The 27,548-nt window shown below is 44.8% G+C and overlaps 1 protein-coding gene, 1 long non-coding RNA gene and 1 other non-coding gene across 5 annotated transcripts in view; 2 read left to right on the plus strand and 1 right to left on the minus strand.

Annotated features, from left to right (window-relative positions):
• Nucleotides 1-91: 91 nt before the first annotated feature.
• TRNAQ-CUG lies at nt 92-163 on the plus strand. The gene has a single exon. It is a non-coding gene; the product is annotated as a tRNA-Gln (tRNA).
• Nucleotides 164-4,685: 4,522 nt separating this feature from the next.
• LOC116793017 lies at nt 4,686-18,273 on the minus strand. Of its 3 annotated transcripts, XR_004359342.1 has the most exons (6): nt 17,686-18,273; nt 16,696-16,824; nt 14,383-14,514; nt 12,420-12,550; nt 8,059-8,313; nt 4,686-6,393 (listed from the first exon to the last, which is right to left on the minus strand). It is a non-coding gene; the product is annotated as an uncharacterized LOC116793017 (long non-coding RNA). The 3 variants fall into 3 exon arrangements; XR_004359341.1 differs by having other exon boundaries at nt 4,686-6,202; nt 16,696-18,273; XR_004359340.1 differs by having other exon boundaries at nt 16,696-18,273.
• An 84-nt stretch (nt 18,274-18,357) lies between these two features.
• Nucleotides 18,358-27,548, plus strand: part of DENND4A (DENN domain containing 4A) — a 50,707-nt gene continuing 41,516 nt past the window's right edge. Inside the window, 2 exon segments of the mRNA XM_032700563.1 lie at nt 18,358-18,509; nt 26,528-26,613. The gene's annotated coding sequence lies outside the window, so the exon portion shown is untranslated.

The raw sequence follows: 27,548 nt of genomic DNA on the forward strand, positions 1-27,548 counted from the left end.
AGCCCGGCCCCCGCGGCGGCTCTGAGGGGGCTGCGGGGACGCGCTGCGGTGGAAGGCACTAGGGGCGGCCGGGAGGGAGTGGTGGCAGAGCGGTTCCATGGTGTAATGGTTAGCACTCTGGACTCTGAATCCAGCGATCCGAGTTCAAATCTCGGTGGAACCTGATACTTTTCTATCCGCTCTTCGGTTTTTTTTCTTTTCGACCTCATGTGCCCAAACGTTACACGGACACGCTCCGAGCTCCCCAAGTTCCTGTTCCCAACGATGGATACGCACATTCCGAGTTCCCCTGGCTCGTGTGCCCAAATGATGCCTGGCCACACTCCAAGTTCCCCGAGACTGTTCCCAAATGATGCACGGACACACTCTCAACTCCCTGGGCTCCTGTGCCCAAATGATGTCCACATGCACTCTGAGCTCCTCAGGCCCCTTCACACACAGAGGTGTAACAACCACATCTCTTATCACCTCTTGCCCGGTGCCCACCAGCCCATCCCTGGGCACAGTGTGGGTGCCCTTCTGCCTCCACGGACAGACGATGACTTCAGCCCAAAGCCATCCACAGCCACAGGGCAGCTTGGGGTGGGTTGGCAAGAGGTCCGCAGGTCTCACAGATCCTTCCTATGAACTGGTCTCAAAGGGGCATGTGAAAACAATGGAGCTCGTGGTGGAGGTGTCAGAGCTCTTTCAGCTCATGAAGTGTAAAGTGGCTGCAATCACAGGCCACTTCCCCACTGCCTACATTGCCCCGGTCACCCCTGTGTGCCCCTGTGCCACAGGAGACACCAGCTTCATCATCAGCTTCCCTTGGCACAGGCTTGAGACCTAAAAAGCAGAGGATAAAAATAGCACTTGCATCCAGATGATTAAACCAAATCCCTCTAAAATGCTCTTTTCCCACCAGGCTGCCCTTAGCAGCAGCATGTTTGCCATGGCTGCACTCAGTGGCTGTGTCATCATTCCTGTGCGTGCAAAGTAACCCCCGGGCACCGGCAGCAGCGCTGGGCATCAGTTACCGTCTGCTGGAAGGATAACGAGCCAGAACGTGATCCTCTGCCTTTAAAAATAAATAGTTCACGCTGCCTCAGAGCCTCTGAGAGGGGCAAACAAAGCATTAATAATGGAGACACAGCAAGATGTGAGCCCAGTGTGTCCCACCACAGGAGCACAGGTTGAGATTGTAGCATTGGAGTCCAGGCTCACATCCTGCCACCAGCCCCCCACGTGCCCAGGCAGATCGTGCAGCTCCAGCTTCTCAGAGGGGCACAAAACCCAACAAGTATTCAGGGCTTCACATCCCCAGGGCTCTGTTCCATGTGTCCTGTGGGAATAATTGCATGTGCCAGTTTCCATAAGGGCATTGCCAGGCCAGACCTCGGCAGAGCAGAAAGTGCTCTGGTAGTATAGCAGCAAGGTGGTCTTTGGATTCATCCTTTTTGTTTCCAGATAAACCCAGAACACCCAAAATCTTGAGTTTGAAAATGCTCATCCCGTTTCTGCCGCCCCTCTCAATCCTAGAGCACATTAAATGGATAATGGATATTTGTCTGTGGAGAGGCTGGGGTGTATTTATAATTCGGCAGTTCAGGTTTCCATCTCACATCCTATTTGCGCTTCTCCATTGAACTTTGTTGCTAAGAAGCTATTAATTTTCACTTGATGCTTCTCAGACCTGGTTTCATCCTCCAGAATTGCTATTAGTGCTAAAAACACTTAAAAAATTACACAGGTGAACTATTTTTAATTATTCTCCTGCAAGAGCTGTTCTCCTTTCTGTGTTTAGGATTTTGTTGGTGAGCCTGGAAACACCCTTTATTTACATTTTTTGTGTGCGTGTTACTTCCTCTTGCACCAAAGTGCAGATGTTCCTCATCTGGAACTGGCACATCCTGTGCAGGACATCAGGGCACAGAGTGAGGGAAGTGGCTCTTCTGGCTGAGCTAAAAATCACAGTCCCCATGTTGCTGCACTGCTGTCACTTGTTGAACATCAGCCATTATGAAGCAGAGGCATTTTTAACAATCATTTTTACCAAAACATGGACATTTGTGCAGATTGCCATGTAGCTGAGAAGCAGTGGGGGCTATTTCTAGCTAAGCCTGTTTAAATGCATTTGATCATTTAAAATCAGATTTTTCATGGTGAAAACTGAAAGAGCTCTGTGTCTAAACAAGAATCAACAGAGCAGGGCACGAGGAGAGCGCTGGACTAGCTGGGAGCTCCAGAAATTAAAGTCTTATATCCTGTTCAATCCTGGTTTAATTTTGTTGCTGTTCAGGCCCCAGATGAGAATATCCAAACCCTCAGGAAATGTCATTGTCAGCACAGGCTGGTTTTGGCTGCTCTGCTCTTTCTTTGTGTCCCCTCCTGGAGCAAACCGGGATGGGGAGTGGGATGGGATGGCCCAGGACACCTGCCGTGCACATGAAACATGGCCAAAAAGCAGAGGTCAGGCCTGAAAGAACAGAGGACTCTGTGCTCTCTGACTGACAGCTTTTAATGGGAGAACAGTCACCCAGCACTGGCACTTCTTCTGCATTAATTGCCATTAGTGTCATCCTTGCGGGAACACTAAATTCATGGCAAACCTTGAATTAGCACACTCTCGTAATTCCTAACTTAGGCAGGACCATTTGCAGAGGCAGCACGTTCCAAGCAACTGGAGCAGAGACAAGGAATGATACTCAGCTGGGCCTTGGATGTTCAATTAAGAGAAGAAAAGCAGCAGAGGTCACACTCATAACTGCGTATTTATGGTTCTGTTCTGGAAATTCATACAGAGCTGCCAAAGGGGCCCAGCACCATTAATGTGCAGATGTGTGTCAGGGCTCCCAGCTCTGGCTGCCCCAGGCACTGTGTGCAGGCTCTCCCTGCACCTGATTTTCATTTCAGTCTCCCACTTCCCTCCTCCACAAGCTCCTGAGACCCCGAGAGAAATCCTGGCCTAATAAAGTGGAAAATCTGCCACCATCTCTGATGGCTGTAGCATTCCCACAACAAGGTCAAGATCTCTTTGCAGAGCACACCAGTGGTGTTTGACATGGAGATGGAAGAATGTGAAAGAGGGATGGCCGCTATTTGTTGCTGATCCCAGTTTTTCAGGCTTGGAAATCCCTGCCCACACTTTGCCAAGCCCATCGCTCTGCAAAGCTCAGGGAAAGATTTGGAATTGGAAATCGCAGTAATTCAAAACTGTCCTTGAATGGCTGTTGACCCAAATTCCTGTTTTCCAAATGAAAGCAGCCCCTGGCTTCCCTGGGGTAGAAAGCAGGAAGGACAAAAGCAAAACCCCAGAACCTACTCTGTTTTATCAGAGGAGAAATATTTCCTAAGGGGAAAATCCAATCAATACTTTGCAATTTCCTAACAATCCATGAATCACTGCAATTATGCAGAGATAATTCAAGCTTTCCAATCCAGCTGCTAAATTAGACATAAGCATACTCTTAGCACACTCTACCCCCATTTTGACACGTCAGTCAGAAAAAAACCCTTCAAATATAAAATCCATGCACAGAAATAAAAAAAAACCACTCTTTTTAAAACCCTGGACCAAATTAAAGGGTCTACAATGTGCAAGGAATTCTATTTTCAGATAATTTCATGCCACAGGTAGGAGTAATGAAAATACATGGAGTAACAGAATTTTTCTGCTGATAGCTCACTTGAATTCCACCATCTGAGTTCTGCAGCTCTAAGAAGAAAAAATATAAGATGAAATAGACCAAATTAAAATTAATTTCTAGGTCAGCCTTTTCTTTCCTAACCTTGAGGTTGGAATAAAAAAAAAAGACCTGGATCTTAACAGGGACCTATCCAAAATCAAACCTCATCCTGGTTTTGCTGTTCTTTAGGGGTTTCAGCAGCACTGAAGAAAGAGTAGCAAGGGAGCAGAAAATTGACCATCTTCTGGAGACATTTTCACTGGGACAATATTATGGAATAAGCATAAAAGAAAGGAAGTTGTCAGTGTGCTTTGGGGAGAATTGGAGTGCACGCCCCGAATGAGTTGGTGTTCCTTGTGCTGACTGTCAAAATGAAGTCTTCAGTTTCCCCGCATCCATTTTGGACTCAACACTCATCTCTTTGTTCTGCATCTGCTGCCTCCAGAGCCATCCCAGCAAGATAACACTGGGCAACCCCAGGATAATGCTGGCCAGGATATCATTTCATAGAACCATCACTCCGAGTCTTCTTCCTCTTACACGCCCTGCCACAGAGGTTATTTCTATCTAGAGTCAAAATCTGCTTGATGTTGGTGTTGGTACCAGACAAACAGAGCGACAGCAGAGCAGCCATTGTCACATGGCCCATCATCCTCTAATTTGGATTCAAAAGCACGGCCCTGGGGAATGAAGAAGGCAGTTTGACTTCTGTGGCCAAGTCATTCTCTGCTGAAACAACCAGCAGAGCTGCTTGGCTGTGCTCAGCATGGAGATGTTGTGAAGCTGCATGATTGTACAGGGAACCAGGCTGAGACTGTAGAACTTCGCTCATTAAGATCATTAGAGAGCTGTCAGATGGAACAACTGGGATGGCTTTGATCGGCAGAATACCCTTTCTCCTGTTCCCAGACCTTGGGAACCATCCAGTTCCCACAATTATTTTTTTTCACGTCATGCAACAACACTCTTTGGGTTTTTTATAGGTTGCAATAACTTCTTCAGGAAAACTGCAGGCTTAACAGCTATAACAAGATTAATTATTAAATAGAAATCCTGATATTTCAATGATTCCTCTATAAATATATTCACAGTTGGTTTTGCCAAGAAAATGACAAAATGTTTCTGATAATCCCAAAGATATTCCCTATAAATCCACTAGGTGTCCTACTGTTTTCAAGCAATTAGGTTCAGGTTTGTTTGGTTTTTCCCTAGTTTGGCCGCGAGGAATTAGTTTGAGGCTTTAGTGGAATAGGTCTGGGTTAGCAGGTTGAAGAGACGTGTACGTGTGGTTTGTGTGACACAGCAGGACATCCGGCTCACGGCGGCAGCTCTTTTGGCAAATGCCACTAATGCTTCCCACAGAGACCAACTCAAGGTATAGGCTGGAAGAGAAGAGGAAAAGAATCTGCCTTCCTCTCGTGGGATGCTAAACAAGATCCAGCCGAGCCAAATCCCTCTTTTCAGTCAACCTTGGTCATCTATTTATAGGACTGCTAAAGTGAGCCCAACGCTGACCTCAGAGGTGGTGGCAGCACATGTTTAACCTTCATCAGAGCTGCTCTGCACAGGCTGCAGTTGTGACATTCCTGGTCACTGCTTCAGTCCCTGATGGGTGTCCCACTGCTTGCCAAAGGCCAGCACAGCACCTGCTCAAGAGGTGTCCTGTCACTCCCAACAAGGAGGGCATGTCAAATGCATCCCAAGGAAAGCAAGCTGAAAAACAGCCAAAGGGTAATTTTTCTCATCTCAGAAAATACTTGAGGTGGAGTGTGGCCATTGGAGAGTGGCCAGATGCTTGGCTGCTCCCTCATTGTGTGGCCTAGAGCACCACACCATATCCATCATGCAATCCGGGACATCCCTCAGCCACCCTGGGATTTGGTGCCTGCACTGAGGCCCGCATGGCAAGCTGGAATTCTCTGAAACAGCCATCTCCTAGGTATTGAAAAGCACCTTCATTATTACAGCATTTTTCAGTGCTCAGAAGTGTGATGGATCAGTGAGGGACAACTACAGGGTGGTGTTTATGATCTTGTCACTGAAGCACACATCAATGCTGTGCAATCCCTCCAGCCTTGTCCTCCTGAGCAGTGGTTGTTCCATTGGCAGACACCCCCCATTCACTCTTATTTCACCGGGGCTGCCACAGCTTGAATCCACCTCACATCAACGTGAGGCAAGTGAGGAGGAAAATCGGTTTTATTTCTATTTAACAAATGCCAGGGGCAAAGATGCTCTCAAACAATGAGATTCTCTCCTTTTCCAGTAGGTTGCTTCATGGCCAGAAGTCGTGCCCAGGGCTATTGGCTGTGCAAACAGGCACCAGGCAAGGTGTCAGCACCAGTTTAATCACAAGCTGCACAGGGGAATCAGAGGGAGACACAAGAGCCTCCTGTCCTTGGCCCGCCAGGATTCCTTGCCCATCAGGCATTGTGCATCCCAGGAAGCACCGAGCATCTGTCCTGTGCCATGTGTTACTGCACTGCCTCTATTCCCTGCTATTTGTGCTGAAGTATGGACAGTCATTTCCTGACAACCTGCAAGAAGAAAAGGATCTTCCTCTGTGTGGATCCATAGGCACCTGCTGCAGCTCCACGCAGCGTGCACCATATGTGGCTGCGAGGGGGTTTAACCTGGTCCAGCGTGTGTTTTGCTGTGCCACAGAACAAACACCTCCAGCCTTGCCATGATTCAGAGCATTATGTGTGGGAGCCATCTGGTCCCGTAGCTGAAGGAGGCAAATGGAAAATCTGATGAAAGCACAAACAGTCACAATGAGAGAGACTGAAAAGGTGTGTTGATATTCCAAGCAGGAGTCTCCTTCCGTGTGGGGTAATCTCATCTCCTCTCTCCTGCTCCTTCCTCTGGAAAGCTGCTGTCAGGCAGGTTGCACTCTCAGCTCAGTGAGTACAAACACCTTTGGGATGCTAAAAATATGTTTCATGTGCTTGAGCAAACCTCCTGAGACAAGAGTTTTCTCAGCAGCCAGCTGTGCAGTGAGCAAGATGTGCCAGCTGCTTTGGAGCACAGCACATTTTACAGAGCTTGGATTGATCCAGAACTCTGGCTGGTTTAAAATGTGCTCTCGATTAGGATTAGTCACTAATATTTTCTCACCGCTGTGCAGAATTACAGCTCATGGCTGTGACAGACTGAAAGGAGTTCCTCCTCAGCCTGCCTAGATGCTCTCAGCCCTGAAGTAGAGATGAATTTTGGAGGGACTGGAGCATTGGGGGAGCAACAAGGAACTCAGTGCAGTGGATAGGGTAGAGTTTAGGGTGGCTTGGATTTGTGTGTTAACTTGTCCAGGATACTGGGTTACTAAATTGTCTCCATTAGATTTTGGAGCCAGTCTGGGTTTTCCCCCATTCTGGCCCTGGTTCTGATGTTTGAAGGGCACAGGGAAGGCAGACAGAAGATGCCTATTTTAGTACATCTCTGCAGGGAATGCACACATTTCAGACAGGTACACATTTGTTTCCTCTGACACCAATTAATGGGATTGATGTATTGATTCTGCAATTCTCCTAAAAATTGCTTCAAGTTTTGGCCTGTTCCCAAGCTGGTTAAATGCAATGTGCATACAGTTCAAGATAAATATTTAATTATTCTAATATTAATACAGTTTAATAAATCAGTTCCCTGTGAATCTAGAAGATAATAGGATTGAGAGCAGTCAGAAAGGTAAAGGTATCCTAGGCTGCATCCCCAGCATGGACAGCAGGTCAAGGGGGGATCTGCCCCTCTGCTCTGCAAAGGTGAGACCCCACGGGCAGAGCTGCCTCCAGCCCTGGGATCCCCAACCTCAGAAGGACGTGGAGCTGCTGGAGCAAGTCCCGAGAAGGCCACAGAGATGTTCCAAGGGCTGGAGCCCCTCTGTTCTGGGGACAAGCTAGGAGAGCTGGGGGGGGTTCACCTGGAGAAGGAAAGACTCCAGGGAGATCTTAGAGCCCCCTTCCAGTGCCTAAAGGGGCTCCAGGAGAGCTGGAGAGGGATTTGGGACAAGAAATGGAATGACAGGACAAGAGAGTGGCTTCCACTGCCAGAGGGCAGGGTTAGATGGGATATTGGGAAGGAATTCTTCCCTGGGAGGGTGGGGAGGCCCTGGCACAGGTTGCCCAGAGAAGCTGTGGCTGCCCCATCCCTGGAAGTGTCCAAGGCCAGGTTGGATGGGCCTTGGAGCAACCTGGGATAGTGGAAGCTGTCCCTGCCCACGGCAGGGGGTTGGAATTGGATGATCTTTAAAGAGCCTTCTAACCTAAACCATTCTGGGATTCTATGACTCAGTTATACAATAATAACCTGATCAGTCATTTGTCACTCTCAAGGGTTACATCTACTGCATTTATAATATTTCCACATTTAACAAATTAAATACTGTCAAAGTACCCACCTTATGTACTGTATTTGTACACTATGGGAGGATCTCTGTGCCATGGAGGCTCCTGGTCCCAGAAGGAGAATGGATCTTGTATTAGGAATGGAGTAAGAGTCTTGCATTTTTCTTCTTTGATCACTGTGGCTCTGCTTTTATGATCTCACCAGGAAAGTTACTTGATGTTTCTATATTTTGAGTGTCAGCATGGCTCCTGCAAATGTTTGAAGTCATCCTTGTGCTTCATTTATTTTCCGGCAAACCAGCATCCATCTGCAGTTTAAGAATAGAACATACAAAAAACTGCATAAAACTCCAAAGCACAGAGCACAGAATTTCTGGGCAAAATTTTCTTCTCTCCTACACTTCCTAGCTCTGGAGTAGTGTCTTCATCTTTCTCATTGTTACTCTGAACCCCACTTTCATCTCATGGTGTCAGACCCAAAGGATCTGCCGTACATGGCTAAATCCGATTTCATCACAACTGTTGCAACATCCTAGACAAAATTACAGTCTCAGAGGAAGTATATAAAGATGCCACAGGCCTCAATATCCTAAAAATATGCTGCTGTCAGTGGTTCCCTGTTAGTAGTTTTCCACGCAAATGAAAATCCTACGGTGGTGGAGAACTGCTGAACTATGTGGAGCGAGATTTTCTCCACACACACAGCAGAGAATCTGCACTTCTTGGCTGAGCTCCCTTTTAAAATTCATGTTCGAGAGCTCTTTCTTTAAACAAAGAAACGGTTTGCTCTAAATTGTTTGGTATTTATTTTGTATAACTCCGTTCCTTGGCTGTCCATGCTATAGAAATGCTGTCAAGCTCCAAGAAGACAGATTGCCTGGGCTGGAAGCCCCAGCCCTGCTCCAGGGAAGCACATGGCTTCCTCATGATGATTAGGATGATTATAATTACTATTCAGTATATGGGGCAATTGTTTTTGGTGTTTAAAACAGAACAAAACAAAACAAAACAAAGCAGGTTTGGAAAGGAAAACAGAACATGAGAAAAAAAATAGTTGTTAATAGGAAGTGGTTGACCTTCAGGAAGTAACTCCATATGCAGACTCTGCTATCCAGCGTTTCCAGTCATCAGAAAATGGAAAGAAAAAACTACCTTTAAACATCCCAAAGGCCCTTTAGAAAACAGTGCACCTCCCTTTCAGTAGGTATAACATTTTACATCTCCTGTCCAACAGCTGCTGGTGTCAAAGGCCAAGCGAGCGGGACGTGGAACGCAGAGCCTGAAGTTTTTCGGCGGTCGCTGGAGGCAGAACCATCTCAAGCTGTAGCAGATGTTCACTGGCTTCCTGTCTGCCTATCAGCCCCACAAAGGCACCTCGGTGTGTGTTGTTGTGCCCAGGGTAACTATGGAGATCCCAGCCGGGCTGTGCGGGGGCCGATACGCTGAGCGGGCCCTGGCGCCGTCGGTTGGGACTGATCAAGCAAACGTTATGGTTTCTAGGAACTCGCTCTCGTTTTTTCCATATGTACATGAGTCATTCCCCCACACAGCAAGGAAGTGGCAGAGCACAAAATCACTTCAGAAATGCCTTTCTGAGGTGAGGGTGTTACTTTGGCTTCAGTGTGTTCATGTTTTATATGTTGTTTCTAGTACACCATACAGATCCTACCAACTGTATTCCTCCAAACTCTGGAATATGCTCCAGAAGAGAGTTCTTAACCATCAATTTAAATATCATTTCCACTAAACATTTTTCCTTGCTGTTTTAATTCCTGTTTATATTCATCATGAGCTCCTGTAAATTATAACTTTGATATGAATGATTATATGCAAGTGTTAGAACAGTGCTCAATCTATTTTAGGGCTTTGAGATAGTTTAATGAGACTGATTTTTACACTGATGCATTTAAATTAATATGCATTCCCAGTGCAGGCAAGACCCAGGGCAATTAAGTTTATTACTTAATAGACAGGAGTGCTTTTCCTCCATGAAATAGAAGAAATAAAGGAATTTACTTTTTATAAATTCCAGCACAGATGTTTTGCTTTAACAGTGACAGAAGAGGATGGTTTTGGAATGGTTCCTCTGTCCATGCTGAAACTGGAAACCAAAAGTGACAGCTCTGACTTACCACTGGTAGAAATGGTTACAGATATTCCCATGGGAAACAAAAGATTTCAAAGGAACAGTGTCTCTGCTGGTGTTTGCCACATATCAGGGAAAAAGATAAACATTATTGCCACTTTTAAATTGTTGGTAGCATTGCAAATCCCTGTTGACCTGGGAAATGCAAACAGTGGGCGCAGTGGTCTCTGGAGTACTCCTTCTAGGGTGATAATCTGTGTATTACAACTTTTTTATGGCCCATGTTCCGGGAGGAACTGAAGCCCTTTGGGACAACTGGTTCCAGGGGAAGTAGGTGTGGATGTGCTTTTGAGAAAATGAGCTTCCATATGAAAGCTGTGGACCTAAAATTCAGTCACCTTCCTGTCCCCAAAGGTGAGCAACAGCAAGGCAGTGCATGAAAGAAAAGAGAAAAGTTGTTGGGATCAGGATATGAGGGACTTTATGCAAAGGACAGACTTGCAGGCAAAGGTGGATCTGATGAATGCAGCGATGGAAACTGCCTGAAGCTTCCGGGAAAACACCACAAGTACGAAGCTGGAAGAGGAAAAGAAGGGAAAAGGGGACCCAGGGATTAAACTCGGATGAATTGGGAACGTGGAGGAGGTGAATACAATTGTTTTGGTGAGTTCCTGGAAGGGATACAGTAAATATATTTAAAAAGCAACATATTGGCACTTGACTGGGTAAGGGAGTTTTTGTTTGAAGTATTCGAAAATTGAGGTCAGTACTTAGACTTAGACTGTAAGGGGTAGCACAGTTGGAAGCAGGATGGATGAGATGGCTTAACAGGGCTTCATTGTAGTCAAATTAATTCAGTTTAAATAATTAATTCTCTTTTAAATTGACTCCACTCTGCACACTTGACATTTTGGAAAAGCTGCCATTGCTTGGCCTTCTGGTAAATGGTTTTGCATCTGTTTTCCATTGTTTCCCTCTTGAAAAACAAATCCCTGTCACTAACAGGAACCATCAGCAGCATGGAACAAATTGACTTGCCAAGGACATTTCCTCCAATTCCATTATTTACACTGGAAGTCTTTTTGTTGTATCGAGAGTCAGACTGTGATTTTTAAAAAATTGCCATTTATTAAGGTAGCTTTTTACTGTGTTATGAGTCAAATTCAAACTTGGTTATGTGAATTACTTTCTTTGCATCAACATTTGGTCATACTTTTTTCAAGGAGGTGATGAACCAGTTAAATTAATCACTAATTCACAGTTTTCTCTGCCTACCTGGTTTTGTAGAGCCCCTTACTGTTGCAGCAGAGGATGCCCAGGTATGAGCCAGACCAGATACCCCACTCTCCCTCCTCTGCTCTCAGCACATTGATTTTGAGCCTCAACCGGCTGAGATTGAGAGGATCCATAATATTATTTGGCACAAATTGGGTTAAACAAATAGGGTTTGTATTTTACTCTCAGGGTGATTTGGTTTGTGTTTGCTCTCATATCCTTTCTCAGCTGCAGGCTGTGCACCAGTTGCTAAGACAGTGTTCATCTCCTCTAACCCCCCCCCCATGGCAGCAGCAGTGATACATGGCAAAGGAACACAACCATTAATTTGGGGGGGTCTGATGAGTTTGGGGGCTCCCTCAGGTAACCTGGAGCCAAATCCCAGAGAGCTCAGCAAAGGGCAGAGCCTGGGCTGACCTAAATTCACGGTGACTCACCGGGGAGATTTACTGTTGTTACTCTGTTTTGCCCGTTTCTCAGCAGTTGCTCACACTTGCAACACGGACACTCTTACCTGACCGATTTAATAGATGAGCAGTTAGGAGCCAATATAACACAAGATAATATTGTAATAAGAGAAGGGAACATTCCAAAGCAGTTACAGAAGGATTTCAGATAATTAGGAGAGGAGTTGGGCAGTGATACAGATACAGAAAAAACTTCACCCGAGATAAAATAACAGATACTAAAAATATCTGTATTGAGATTAAATCCTCATGACTCAGTACTTGAGCCAACCTCCATTCTCTAGGAATTAGTAAAATAATCATGCAAATAGGGCAGATTGTGGTCTATCACCTTGCTCTGGGCTTACACTTCCACTTCAAAGATGCATCTTAGGCTGAAAAAGGACAGACTCAGGTCTGAATTTTCAGGGAAATTGCAGATTTTTAAGGTATGTTCTGTAGCTGTAGCTTTTTTAAAAACTGGTGGGTTTATTTCTACCTAGAAAAAGTTGAATAGTGAACACTCTGGGGGTCCTGAAAGGCAAAACCGCTGACAGCAGGACCCGAGACACGTTCTTTATATCAACCAGAACATAATTTTAAATACCTGTGACTGTAGGTAATAGTTGAGGAGTGATGAATCCAGCTTGCAAACAGAAACATGAAAGTGCCATTTCTTCTTTTTTTTTTCATTCTGCACAATGTGTTTCCTGACTAGATGCATAAGTATTGAAAGTCCTGTAAGTATTTAAAGTATTCGGAAAGAAATGAGTGTTTTGAAAAGTATTTTGACTTGCTGCAGAGTTTCAGGAAAGCAGAAATCTGTGTTAGGACAACACCAGCCAAAATCTGGGTCAAATTTCCAGTGCAGATGTGTCAGAAGCATTTTCTTGGAAGCTCTCCATGACAGTTAGTGAGAAGAGTGACCCAATGTTTTCTCACTGTACAAAATAACCGTTCTGTTTGATGATGTCATGGGCATGAAGCACTGCTTGTGTTTCCACAGCCCAGGCCTGTTTAAGCTTGTTTGGGAGCAGAGATTTCTTCTCTCAGAACACTCTCAAACAGGGAGTCTGGCAAATCTCTTTGGTACATCTTGACTGATCTCAATCAGTTTTCGGAATTTTAATGATCTGGGTTTATTTCCAGATAATGACTATTTATGTAAATGAGATGCCTCATAAATAAATATGGGAATCATTCCATAATATTAATTATAGGCTTTATGGTTCAAACACTTAATATCCTAAAGGTGCTGTGTAATATACTAAATGGTGCTGTGGATTGTCTTTGAGTTTATTGACTTAGTTATTTTGTTATTATATTTTAATTTGACTTACATATATTGGACTGTGTTTCCTGAACTAAAAGAAGCTGTGCAACGTGCCTGGATACATCAAATGATATCGAAGGACCATAAAGATCAAAATGCATCATACAGTGGAAGTAGCAAATGGAACCCAGATTTCAGAATGTTTTCATGTAAGAATCAAATAAATTAGTTTTACTTGGAGAATCTCACCTTAAGTGTTGTTAGCCATTTACTCAAAAATGAGATAGTTCTAAATTAATTATAATCCTTTGCACTTCTATTGCTGCTTCTCTTGAGAATCTCAATAGTGTTCTACAAACATTAATTAAGCCTAATAGTACTCCTGAGAAGTGGTTAACTGACAGATACACTTCAGCCCTCATGATATAAGTGAACTCTAGAACAAAACACAAAAACTTTAAACAGCGGGACTACACAAGAGTTTAGAGCCTGAAGTAAGTCAGGGGAATGTTTAGGTAATCGAATGCAATTGCTTGGCGTGGGCAGGATTCAAAGATAAATAAAAGTGCAAATAATGAGGAACTGAGATCTCTAGTGAAGGAAAGTGGGTTTTTATCTGATGTGAGAGGAGATACCACAGCACCACAGTGTCACGTGGTGTGGCTCTGGGTGGTGAGCTGGACGGATTCAGAGGAAAACTGCTATTTGCAGAAATCACCTCCAGATGGGCCAAAGAGCTGGAGCCCACATGGAACCTTTAAGGCTGATGCCTGAACAGCAGGGACAGCAGTTAAGTCCTTCTCTCACCCCTGAGGGTACAGGAGCTGCTGAAAATAGCAACAAACCAGCAGTATCAGTGTGTACACTGACAGCCCCAGACTGTTGTGTTTGCTGGCCAATCTGCATGCACAATTTCCTTCCTGATATTTCTCCATAAAGAGCAGCTTTTGTTATCTTGCCCTACTGATGACAGCAATACTTAAAACAGGTTAGTGCTGGCACACACAGCGAGTTGGCTTTGGTACATGCATTAGGACTTGGACCATCCTCAAGCAACCCTCCTGCTGTCCCGTTCCCACAAAATGTGCCACAAATATTTGTCTCGGAGCTTCCAGGGCCTGTGGGAAGAGCCATTCCAGAACATGCTCCAGCTGTGCACAGTTATTTGCCTGCTAACAACAGGACAAGAGGTATGGCAGCACCTGCTTGATCCCCCAACCCGCAGCAACGCAGCAAAGCACAAAGTTAACTGTTTTCTCCCTGATTAATCCCAAAGGCTGTCCCCTGGGGCTCTTACCATTCCATCTTTGAGAGCTGCTCCATGCTGCAGTGCCTTGCGAATAGTTTTAGCAGTTGCTGAGGGAAACTTATGATGCACAGTCAGAATTCTCAGATGCACACTCTGAAATCTTGAGGAAGCAAATGGGCACTGGAAAGTGGAATGATAATGAATTCGCATCAGAATTTTATTTCTAGAAATGACTTGGAAGCAGTTGGATCTCCTCCTTGGATACATTTTTCTTTCCTTTTTGTTTTCCAGCGTTTCTGTGCTTCTGGGACCACAAACTCTCACATAAATATTGGCAATACATCCTTACTGAGAAAGTCTACCTACTGGAGAAAAATCTGCTTATCTTATCCAAGCAGAACGCCTAGACAATGCAATTAGACAATCAGACTTTATCCTTACTCATATACAGTAACATTCTTAATTGCATTTGTGAATTGTAATTCATGACATACATGACTCTGATGCCTAATGAACTGCATGCTTCTGCTGAGTTCAGTGGCCTTTGGATCAGACTCTGTGTTTGCTCCATTTCCCATATTTTTAGCTGCTTCAGTAAGTTCTTTACCTAGAGAAAGGTCTGAAACTTCTTTTTTTCCCCCATATATGCATGATAACTCTATTGCCTGTTTTATAATTTATAGTCAGTAGTTTCCCTGGAGTGCAAAAGGCTTTTCAGAAATACTATACTTGAATCAGTAAAAGGAAGGGTAACTGCACTGTTGTACTGCTGCATCATAATATTTAAATACTTCATTATTTCATAATCTGTCCTAGAATTTAATCACTCTGAGCAGGGACAGTCTCTTTATGTAAAAAGGGATAAGTTCCAGATTTTCAAATATGCATATATTAAAAAAAAACCATGAAGATGTTGCTTCATTTCTAGTGTGATCCCATCTTGCCAAAGGCTCCATTTCAGTGCATAACCCTCCGGATGCAGATCCATTACTGCACCATAAAGTGGGTTACTGGACAGGGGAAGGCAATTCGTCCTCTGAAATGCAGAGTCTTGTTTTGCCAGTTATAGGGTTTATAATGATCCATTATCATTATCTTTATGATTATTTTTACCAAGGTCTATTTGAAAGATACTCTGTTGGGTTCTCTTGGAGCCTCATCCTTCTCCCCGTAGATGTAAATGAGCAGTGCACACAGCACAGCCAAGTGAGCTCAAAAGCAATAAAACTGGTCAGAAAGTGAACAGATTAAGCCCCAAATTGCAGACTTAAGACACTGAAATCGTTTTGCTTATGGAAGCCAGCCTCTGCCAGGAAAAACTGGGAATAGTAATAGCTGGGGGTTTTTTTAAAGCACTGCTGAAGTCTCATGAATTATAAATCATCACATCTCACAATCCTGGGACAAAGTCAATTACAACCATGTCCTGGGACAAGGAAGTCTTCCATTCTATTCCTGGCTCTGTCACTGACCATCTGCCACTTGTCCTCTGCCTTGCTGGAGTTTACCCATGTGTAAAACACACTTAAAATAAGCTAAACCATACTCTGAAATGCCACAAGCTAGAAATTTGGGGTTGTAACACAGAAAAAAACGGTTCTGTGGTTGCCAGTCTGCAGAAAGGCACCATGTCTCACTGGCTGCGCTCCAGGGGAGGCTAAATCTGGCTGCCAGGGCTCCACCCTGCACTTGAGAGGCAGCAGAATCCCACAGAAACGCCTGGTGCCAGCCCACCTGCACTGCATGCAATTGTTAACTTGTTTAATTAACTTACTATGCACAACAAGAATCTGATCCAACACTGACTGGGGTTAATAGGAAGAATTCTGCTGACTTAATGATCTTGGGGTTAGTCTCCATGTGCATGTAGAGACCACTGCCCAGAGATCCTGAAAATTCCGGGGAAGGGAAAGGCTTTGTTTGAGTGACACATAGACACATCTCTGTGCAATGAGCCTGGCAGGAGCTGGGCACACAGTAAATCTGTCTCTGCCTGTACAGTAGCACTATTCACTGGTGCTGCTCTTTATTCACAAATAAATACAGCACTGCAGCCATGAATCTTCACAGACCCTTTTGCACATGGTTTCAGATGAGCCCTAATGTGGAAAATTGATGACAAGCTACGCAGGAAAGCTTTGCGGTGAGATTTGTTAGGAAAGGTGACTTGACAAAGGTGGTGACAAGCTAATAATGAAATGGAACATTGCAATTAAATGTGCTGGTGGGGATGAAAGTGTGCCAGAGCCGAGAGCGTGAACAGCAGGTAGGTCAGGGAGAGAAAGCAGCAGAGGCTTGATGGAATCGGGTGGGAAGGAGGGGAAGATGTGAGAACAAGAAAGACAGGACAGAGATACGCACTGCTGGCTGTGATGGCAGCATTGGGCAGAAACTCCTCTGGTGTTTGTGTCAGGCCTTGCACAGCGAGATCCCCATCCTCGACAGCAATTTGTTGACCTTGACACAATGTGTAATTAAATGCAGATAATCCTAGAAGGACAAAAATGGTGGAGGGAAATAAATCAACAGCAAATCAAAGACATCTACAAAAAATTTTACCTATAAAATGAGCTGAAAACTGCCACAGAATATTTAAGAACTTTGTTTCTCTAAAATGAAAGTTTCCATTACGAATAGTCAAGAATATTTTCACGGCTGTGAACTTAAACCCTGCAAAGTGAACTATTCGTCCATCTGTGCGGGGATTTTGCCTCAGTACAACAGCAGCTGAAACAATACTCTTAGAAGTAGGAACATACCCATTAATCTTGGGTGTTAACACTGAAGGCTAAAAATTATGCCCACGTGGAAAACCAGCAAGGGCAGAGAGAACAGAACACTTTGCATATCCAAATTACTACCACGAGCCAGAAGATGGACTTCACCATTGCTATTTACTTGAAAAGCATTTCCAGGATTAAAACATAGCAGAAACTGATTTGGAAAAATTTCTACCAGCACTTTAAATAATTTAATGCTGCTGCCCGGGTAGAGACTAGCTTGTGTCAGCTGTGGCGTTTCCTACCTGAGGGGTAGGAGGAGCAGCATTTCTGGTATAAACAATCAAATTAATAAAAGCATGTGGGGGGAAAAGCCCTATTTTGTACTTTTTTGCTTTTACATTCTCCTATTTGGTCGGATTTCTCAGAGGGATGAGGTAAACCAATACAGTAGGTTTGAACATATTCACAGTACAAATTCAGAATTTCATATGGATCTTGTGTCTTTATGACGAGCCACATCTAAACCCTCAAGCCAAACATCTAGAAGGGAGGGAAGCTTGAATTTAAAGCCAAAATTGTATGGTCGGATCCTATCCCTAAACATCACTTTGGTATAAAATTTGGATACTCGGGGTTGCAGATGCCAGAAAAGTAGTATTTGTGTGTTGGTACAGGCAGGAGGACTCGTTCTGTAGCGCTCAGCAACATCTTGACACGCTGCACTAATCTTAGCTGCACGCACTTAAAAGATTATTTTTGTCCCGGGTTCTTTTTCTAGTCTTTGATGCAACAGCCTGCTGCGGGTTACATCAAGCCTGCAGAAAATCCCTCGGTTTTTTCATCCCTGGTTTTCCAGACAGCCGGCACCTCCTCCGGGTCCAGGCGACGGGCGCCGCAGGTGAGCCAAATCCCGGCCTATTTGGGCCGGAGATAAATTTCTGTTTAAACGAAAGGTGCCGTTTAGATCAGAGGGCTGAGGTGGGGGCAGGTCTGCGCGTTGCGTTTTAGGCGCTTTCACCGAGGGCGCCCCGCTCCCCCCTCACAGCTCGGAGCCGCCGGCGCCGCGCTCCGTGAGGGGGAAGGCGGGAGCGGCCGGACCCGCGGCGTGAAGGGGAAGGCGGGAGCGGCGGGGACGCGGCGTGAGGGGAGCCCTCAGAAGGGAGCGGGAGCCGGAGGGCGGCGGGGCACGGCCGCCTCCCCCTCACGAAGCGGCGGGACCCGCGCCCGCCCCGCCACGCTCCCGAGTCACCGCCCGCCTCCCCCGCCCCGTGACAGCCAAGATGGCGGCGGAGGGGAGGGGGGATCCCGCCTGAGCCGCCCACACGGCGGGAGGCGGCGGGGGCGAGCCGGGCTCCGCTGGGATGCGATAAGGGCGCGGGCACCGAGCGCGCTGCCCCCCGCACCCCCTTCGCCGCCCGCTCCTCGCCCTGCGGAGCGCGGCCCTCGCCTGAGGTGAGGGCGGCGGGGCTGTCACCGCCGCGGGGCGGGGGGTTCTCCGCGGCGGTGCCGCGGATCGGGGTCGGCGGGCAAGGGGCGCGGGGCTGTCAGCGCGGGCGGGGGAGGCCGGCGCGGGCGGGCCGGGGGCTGGGGCGGCGCGGGGGCGGCGGGAACTTTGCGCTGGGCCGCGGTGGGAGGGGGTAAAACTTTCTCCTTCCTCCTTGTGCCCGGCGGGCCGAGGCTCCCGCCGGCCCCGGCCGGGCCCGAGGGGCTCCCTGGGGGGCGGCGGTGGCGGCGGCGGGGCCGGCCGAGCCCTCCCCTCCGGCCGTCCATGTTGCACGGGCCGGGGAGTGCGTGTTTGTGTGCGTGTGCCCCAAATCCATCTGTGCGCGCGTCCCCCGGATCCGTGTGTGTGCTCCCCGGACCCAGGCGGGTGTGCGTTCCCCCGATCCCCGTGTGTGTGTGCGTGTTCCCCCGTCCCCGCGCGCGCGTTCCCCGCATCCACGTGCGGTTCCTCGGCGCAGCAGCAGCAGCAGCGCTGCGTCAGCCGGAATCGCCCCGCTCCTGCTCAGCCCCTCGGTGCCGTGTCTGTGTCCCGGCTTTCCCTTCGGCGAGCCCGGGTTATCCTATACCTGGATTAATGCGGCGCGGTGCTAAAAATTAGCCCTGACATTTTTATCGCCGTTCCGTCATGAGGTCTGCGCGCAGCACAAGTTGCTGGCCAGGGGATGATGATATTTAATAACTTCCCGGCGATGGTTGTTATTCTGGAGTTAACAGCGTTTTGAAACGTGCCGCTTCTCCTTTGCTAAAAATGAGGTCTTGACTTGGTGCCTGGCTCTGAAACTTTTTTTTTTTTGAATTAACAGAGTGGAAGTGTGGTGTTCTGGACAGCTTTTTACTTTATTTCACAATTTTTTTTCTGGAACTGTTGCTTAAGCAGAGGTTTCCGTAAAAAGTGTTACATTACAGTGCATAGTCTTTCACTTTCTGAATGATTAAACCCAAATATTTAATCTTGGCAAGTATCTGGTGGTTTAGGGAAACTAATTGAGTTAGTCTAGCCAAGGAAGGTCGAGGGGAGTAAATGGATTATTTCTGGTTTGTATGTCTAGCAGACAAGTCTTACTTTGTAAGAGTCTACTGCTTCTCTCATTTTGTTAAAAATTTTAAATATTTAGGGTATTGGTGAAACTTCCACGTTGCTTTTAGGGTATTGAGGAGTTCACTTAAAGTGAACATTAAAGCAGAACTGCACCTCTGGTGAATTTAGCCAAGTTTTTTAGGGTTAATCGTGACTTGGCAGTGGGATTGTTTCATTAACAAAAATGGAGCATTAGAGTTTTTGTGGTTAGCTTTTGGGGAAGGGGAAAATTGCAAGGAGCTCTAAAGGCAGAGCAAAAAAACATTAAGCTTCTCTACAGGTTTAAGAGTTTCTGTGATGTGCATGTTTTACTTGCAGAAGCATTGGAGTCCAGCTGGTTGAGTACTTTCCTCAAGTTATGAGTGGCTTCTGCTCCTTTGGAACAGGCTTTACCCAATGGGCTCTTCTAAACAGTGAATTTATTAGAAAGTAACACAAAAGATAAGATCTGTTTCTGCGAGCAGTAGGATAAAAGGCACAAAGACTATTTTTCTGAAATGTGGGCTTCCTAATGTTTTCCCAGTATTAGGGATTTTCATACGTGTGAGTTTTCATATTTTTTGTAGCAGTGTGGTTGTAGGTCTGTGTTTCTGGTGAGTATCTTGTTCTATAGGATATAACGCCAGTATGGTGCTTAATGGAATTACTGTATGTGTTAATGGCAGTATTAGCAATTATCTAGTTAATACAGCTAGAGTTAATTATTAGTTAGTAAAAGCACAAATATTGACACAGTCTGGCACACACTATGGAGCTCAGGTGAGTGAAGCTGATGCAGGTCAAGCATTAGGAACAATGTAAATAACCTGGTTCTATTTAAAATATGTGCTTGAAAGGGAAAGTAGCAAAGTAGAGAGCAGAGCCAGCTGGTCCTAAAGGGAGAGAGGTTGTAACTTGTCCAACTGTTCTGTGTGACTCTTAAAACAGGGCTGGGGGCACCACCACTGCCAGAAGCCAGTCTGGCAGTTTTTAATCTACAGGATTTTGTATTGAAGGGTTTACTAATTTCTAGGTTAATTCCTGCTGTAGTGTGTGATAGCTGCAGAAAACTGTCTTGTGACTCTTGAGAGAGGAAGATGATTCTTGGGCCAAGCTGAATGATAATGGGGTTTGTTAACCTTGAGGTTTGAAAACTGGATAAAGAAATTTGCAGCGTCACTTAAATATTCAACATCCTTTTTGATTTCCGTGGTGCTTCCCAGCAGCTGAGTTGCAGTGACTTTTGCAAGTCATAGTTGGCTGAAACGCTTTTTATAACAGTGGCTGCAGGAACAGTTGTGCTTCGTGGTCAAACCCAGACAGGTTGAGGAATGGAAGTAGTGCAATAGGTACTTAGTCAAACCCTTTCTCAATCTTAAATTTATCTCCCAAAATGAAGACTTGCAGAAAATCTTCTTTCCATTTGTTGTCCTTTGCTCAACTTTGACCTCAGTTTTTAAATGCAGTGTCGGCACGACCAAAAAGTTGGAGGATAAACGTTGTCAGGTTTAAGTTGGACTGAAAATAAAAAGTCAATATAACCTTGTCACCTTGTTCAAACATAATGTTTGGGGTATTGGTGGTTTCCAAGTCTGACAGAGGCTTCCAGTAGTTAATGTTTTGATACACGTGTACCTGTAGAATTAAGGTATTTGTTCTGAAGCTTCCTGGAAAGAACTGTAATACTGAATAATACCAGTAATAAAAGAACCAAAAAAAGACACCCAAATAATTTCTGTATAAGTGCCTTACCAAAACATGACACAATTTATGTGGCTTGGCATTTCCAGTATGTTCCTCTTGTTTGTTATAATATTTTAATCAGGTTCCCTGGGATGTGTTAAAATTTCAAATTGTTGTTATGTTGACTCTTGTAAAAAAACCTGAACAGAATAACCCCCCAAATCAGCATGTTCCCTCCCCACTTTGCAGTTCCACTCCAAAACCAAACCTGTAAAAATCTGGGACCTTTTGAAGACAGTTTGGGTTGAGCTTTCCCTCCCACAGCAGTGCAGGTGTGGTTTGGAGGGCTGAGTTCACTTGTCCCTTGTCCTTCTGCTGTACTTCACTGGGCAGTCCTGAGGCAAGAGCACAGGAAAGGCCCTGGCTCTCTTCCCTTATATATCAATTCTGTTTTTAAATAACATTTGCTACTGTGGACACAAGTAATGATTTTTTTTTTTCTGTACTAAAAGCAGCAAATCCACTGGAAGCTAAAGCCAGTTGTGCCTTGCTTTAATTGAGGGATAGCCAACAGGTAGGGGCTGAATATGTATAAACAGTGAGTGCATCATCACTGTTCAACCGTTGTTTAAAATCAACTGTTTATAACAGTGGGTACTGACCAAATAATTACTTGAAGTGAATGAGGTTCTTTCTTATATTGCATAATAATTCTTGGATATTTTCTGCAGTCCTTCATGTTTAGTCTATGCCTGGTCTGGCAGTTTGATTGGGGACTGCTCTGGAAATACGCTGCTGATGCATTTGTGCTCACAAAGTGCCCCCACAGACTGCAGGGTCAAAATCAAACCACGCAGGGAAGGCTGTGTGGGGCAGTGCTGCTGAGAGCTGTAGCACTCATTTCAGCAGAGTCTGTGATGCAGAACTAGTCACTGGTAGTTCCCTAAAGAGCTCAGAAACAGCACCAGGAGGAAATTGAGAAGTGGAAATGAAAAACTTTAGAAAGTGTTGGCCAGCCCAATTCTTAAATAGTGTATTTTTACCTTTTCAAAGGTAAAAATAAAAATATTGGATAGATTACATATATCTAATATGTATCTCTCTAGTAGATGTATTAGATAACAGTTCTGTAAAGGCTGAAATAGAGTGAAGTAGGTAATAACAGGAGGAGAGTGAAAAAAGGAGGAACTATGGTCTAAAAATAGGAGAAGAGTAAGGAGGAGTGTTAGAAGGGAGTTAACCAATTATATCCTCCCTGTTTAATATTTACTGTAAATTTTGACTTTTTTAATTTGGGTCATTAAAAATCATTCATACTAACTAATCAAATAATTTCAGTTTAGCCATCTGAAATAAAAATGGACAGGCAGTAAGTGTGATGTATGAGTTGTATGCACACATATGAACATGAAAAAGTCCCAAGAGAAAACCCCCACTTGGTGTACAGGCTTTATGCAAACACAGAGAAGGGCCTTGGGGGCTGGACTCTTGAGTTTTGGTTTTGTCTTGAGCTTCAGAAGAAGCTTGTGGGCTTAGGGAATTATTCTCAGAATTCCTAACCCTCCAAGATCAGGATCAGCAGTGGTTACCTGGGCATGTCATTGCTCTTGAGCTAATACTGTGATTTTTGGGAGGAGACCCTGATGTTGCTTTATTTTGCCGGCAAGGAAACTGTCCCAGCAGTGCATGGTGGTTGATATATTTGTAGCTGAGCTGGTGGTGGTACTTTCCCACTTATTTTTCTGTGGATGAACATTTTGGTAACTGGATGTAGAGATTTAGTAGATGAGGGAGGTATTAGTGAGTGTTATCCCTCCATTAAACCTTTCCAGTGGTGTGTAGATGATCTGCAGAGAGCAGTTACGGCCTGGCAGATGCTGTCTTTGCATGTCAGGCACTCTGTCTATAATTGTCAGCATCCAGTTGTCCAGTTTTCTCATCTTAGAGGGCATTTTTGCTGACCAAAGGCAAAAAAAATCACATAAAACGTTCTAAGTCGCAATTGAAGTCTGTTCTTAAATATAGCAAAATGTGTTAGAAACAACTCCCACCTGTCTTTCCTTCCAGCATGCCTTAAATTTAAAAATTTAATTTGGGTATAGAATGGTTTCAAAACAAAACTGAGGTTGGCATGTGTGCCCAAACGTGGCTGGGTGAAAGCAGGTCACTTCTATTGCTCTTGGTTGATGCACTTTGACATTTCCAGCTACAGATTTGGGGTTTGAAGCTCAACATTGGAAGATTTGCTGCTTCCATTTGCCTTTATCTGCTGTGCCAAGAAAAACAGAACATTGCGTTTGGGGGATCTCTCCTTTAAAAAGTTGTTGTATAATAAGTAGTTGTACAAAAACCATGGACCAGCCGCCCTCCTGAACTGTGCTTTGGATGAAGTAATATTTACATTTTATAGTGCTTGCTTTGGCTTTCCTCCCCCTCATTGGCTACAATTTGTTTTCTCCATCCCTCCCTATAAACACAGTTGTATTTCAGAAATCCTTTCCATTCTTTGGTGGTGCCTGTTGGCCATAAATACTGTAATCTAGAAAGAAAAGTGGAGGTTTTAAAACTGATTTGTCTCTGTCACGAATCTTGTGGGATACTTGAACATCACTTCCTTGAATTTTTGGAAGCAGGGTTGAATTTCATGGAGTTTTGCTGTGGCACAACTGTCATGAACACCAGAGCAGCCTGTGCCTTGTCAGACCCTCTTAGTAAATGCTTTGATTTTATTGAGACTGCAAAGATCAGTGAAGGACAAACAAATGCATGACTTGATGAGTGATGGTAGAAAGTGCAGGAGATGTGGGATGTGCCTGCTCTCTCCTCAGGGTGAAGTCTGTTCCTCCCTGCCTTCTCACTGCCACTTATTCTGCTTCCTCACCTAAGCTGTGATGCTCTACCTGTCCAGTTCTTGCTCACTGCCTGTGGTCATCCCACTGAATCCAGATTAGCCTCTGCATTTAAACCCAGTTTTTCTCCTAGGCATTGCTGAACAAATCTGCTTGTCCCTCAGTTCTTGGCTGCATGCCTATTTTCTTCTCCCAAACTCATGGTTTTGTGTTTCGTCCCTTTTATCTAGCACTTTTCTGTGTCCTGGGCACCTCTTAGAGACCCTTTGTTGCCAAATTTCCTGAGCTCTCTTGATTATCTCCTCAGCTGTTTGGACCAGAGGTTGTTAACCATGGGTTGGTACAGATAATTGTGAATGGGCCTGCAAAACACTGGGTAGCAATTCCAGTCCAGTGATGCAGGGCAGGATTTTTCTTGGTTTTCTGTGTTGTTTTGTTTGTTGTTGTTTTTGGTTTTTTGGGTTTTTTTGGTTTTTTTTTTTAATTTTTTAATAACAATTCATGCAGCATCAAAGGGAGCTTATTGTAGGCTAGTGGATTCTTGTTAATCATTGTGTTGTTGACATCACAGAGGGCAGATCTGTGCAACAGGGTCTAAAAAGTAACACACTGATCACTTTAGTCCTGTTTGTAGCAACTTTCTCTGTTTCTGTCATTTGTGTGGCTGTAGTAGTAGGAAATGGGAAGGAAAAGTACAGGCAGTGTCCTACTAAAAATAAAAATGCTATGAGAAGTTCTGATTGTTTTGGGGTAGGTCCTTTTCATCTTGTTTTTTGAACAAGTAGATCGTTTACTTCATCGGTGGAGGACAACAGACTCATAAATATGTTCTGCAGACTGCAAGTAATACAAAATAGAGCTGCAGGTACACTGGCAGCAGATCTGGCTGTCTTTCTTATGATGCATAAATATATTTTTATTTTTCTTGCATTTAACTCTCCTCATTGGCTTTCCAGAGAGGTGACTAGGAAAGGAGTTTTTTGAAGTGTCCATGGGGAAACTATTCATGTGTTAGTGCTGCTGAATTCCTGGACTTTTTGCAGCTGTGCTTGAGGGTCTGCAGGTGATCCCTAAATTTATAATTTCTGACACTCCTGGAAACTTGATATTACAGATCAGACCATTGGGGGAAATTGTGCAGTGCTACTGATGCCTGCTCTCTTTGTAGCCTTGTGTGAAAATGTTCCAAGTCGAACTGGAGAGTAACTGGCTGTGACTGGGGCTGGTCCGTGGTGCTGTGGGGGTCAGAGAGACTGGCACTGGGGCTGGATTTGCTCTCTGGGCTGTAGGAGTGATGAACTACAGTGCTGATTGTTCTGCTTGGTCTGAGAGAGGTTGTCCTGTACATGGGGGTTATGAACAGAACCTTGAACTTCGTGATCCCAAAATTACAGTTCTGATAATCTAATTCCCCAGCTTTTTCCGCTTCGGGAATGGAAGCAAATCTTTCATGGTTTGCATAAACCCTCCTGAGATGTGTTCCTTCCCAGCCCTGCTTTTGTTACACTTCGTTTTCTCATGGTAATCTTCTGAGAGTGTTCTCCAAGCCTTGGTGAAGAGAAGCCTCCTTTGGACAAAGTTTATTTTTGCCTGCAGTCTGATGAGCTGTTCTGGGAGCCTGGAGTCTCCGAGTGTCTCCAGTGAGGTGGTATCCTCAGCCCTGTGGAAAACTGCTGCTCCAAAATGCTTAAAGGTAGCACAGACTACTGGGCTTACACATGTCTCAGTGTAAAACACAAGCTCAAGCTGTCTGTGGTCACACAGTGTTTGAAAGTGTCCCTGCTGGTGTTTACCAGAGCTGAAGAGAAATGATGACTGTGACAGTAAAGAGCAGGGAGACTGTAAAGAGCAAAGAGACCCACTGGAAGCAGAGTTGGAATAAGGTGGCTGGATGGAAGAGTATGTATGTATTGCTGATTGTGGAGTAAGAAGGATCTGCTTAAATATCAGAATCTTGCAAAGAAAAATGATTTGAAGTAGACTTTGGAAGGTTATTGGGCTGAAGGAGCACTTTGGTGGCTGGCAGAGTCCTGGGAATGGACATGAAGGTATTGATTGTCAGAAAATAATGGGAGAGTTGAGATCATTTGAAGGGGCTGGCTCAACTGTGCTTTGATTTATTTTGGTTTAAAACATCAAATGTTGTTTGCGTTCTTAAGATATCAAGTTTTGTGCTGCACTGATATTTTGTTTCTTAAGTTTAAAGTCTGGTTTCATACTTTTTTAATAGTCAAGTGACACATAACCTTATCTTAACTAGTGGGTCCTACAACAATTCACAGAGTTCATTTCATGTGACTGGAGCAGTGGAGTGTGCAGAAGTTTAAGTTTGAACAAGTGTGTGCATTGTTTAATTCTTGTTTTTACTGTTTCTATAGGGAATGAAACTTTAACAAGAAGTCTGTGTTAAAGCCTGGCTGACAGCAAGAGAGGCAAAGTGTAGAAGCAATGCCCTGATGAAAAGGTAGGGAACACACTGCTAGAGCTGTCAAAAGGCTTGTATTCTGACTTGGGAATTCCTGTGGTACTAGAGGTGCTTCTGCTTTGTTCCCAGGACTGTTTGCTTGCTGTGAAGGAAATACTGGGGAAAAAAGGCTTGTCTGATAACTTTTACCAGGCAGCTTTGGAAACACGAAGCTTTTTCCTTGTGTAACTGCAGTTATTCACATGTTCTTGAGGCTGTTGAACTCTCATGTGATTAGTGCTGTGTCATGGCTGAGAAATGGTCCTGAGCAGCCACAGTAGGACTGCCTGGTCCAGTAAACTTCACTTTACTCTTGCATGACCAGCTGCCATGTCCCTGTCAGCATCCTTCAATTGGGTAGTGCAGCAGTACCCATGGGATGAGTTGAGTTACTGGGGACTCAGAACTTACTGACAATTTTTAATAATTGGCCGCCAATTTGTCTCTCTTCATCTACTTATCATGTGCCTCCAAAGGAAGGAAGTTCTTGGAATATGATTGTGATGAATACTTTAAAAAAAAAAATCACCATGTTTTAAAACAGTTCAAAGCTTAATTAAAAAGATGTGTTGCAGAGCCCTGCACTGGTTTCCAACCTGCTCTAGGAGACATTCATTCCTTGTTTACAAATGGAACATGTCTTTGGAGTCAGGCTAACAAAGTAAAGTGTCACCTGCTTTAAACAGCAAATGGATCTAATAAGGAACTCAAATTAATAAGCCATTTAATAGTCTCAAAGAAAAATGCAGGAAGGAATGAGGATGAAGGCAAGGAAGATTAAAAGATTACAAAGCAGTTGTATTTGTCTGCCAGAGGTGGACTGGCAAAACTCTTCTAATGGAGTCAGATGGTCCTTGCTGCTGTCTGGGAAAGCTGGCTCTTGGAAGAAGCTGGAATGGCTGCACATCCACACCAGGTCATGTGGTGGGGAAAAG

The sequence above is a fragment of the Chiroxiphia lanceolata genome, chromosome 12, assembly GCF_009829145.1.
Source record: "Chiroxiphia lanceolata isolate bChiLan1 chromosome 12, bChiLan1.pri, whole genome shotgun sequence".
Taxonomy (NCBI): Eukaryota; Metazoa; Chordata; class Aves; order Passeriformes; family Pipridae; genus Chiroxiphia; species Chiroxiphia lanceolata.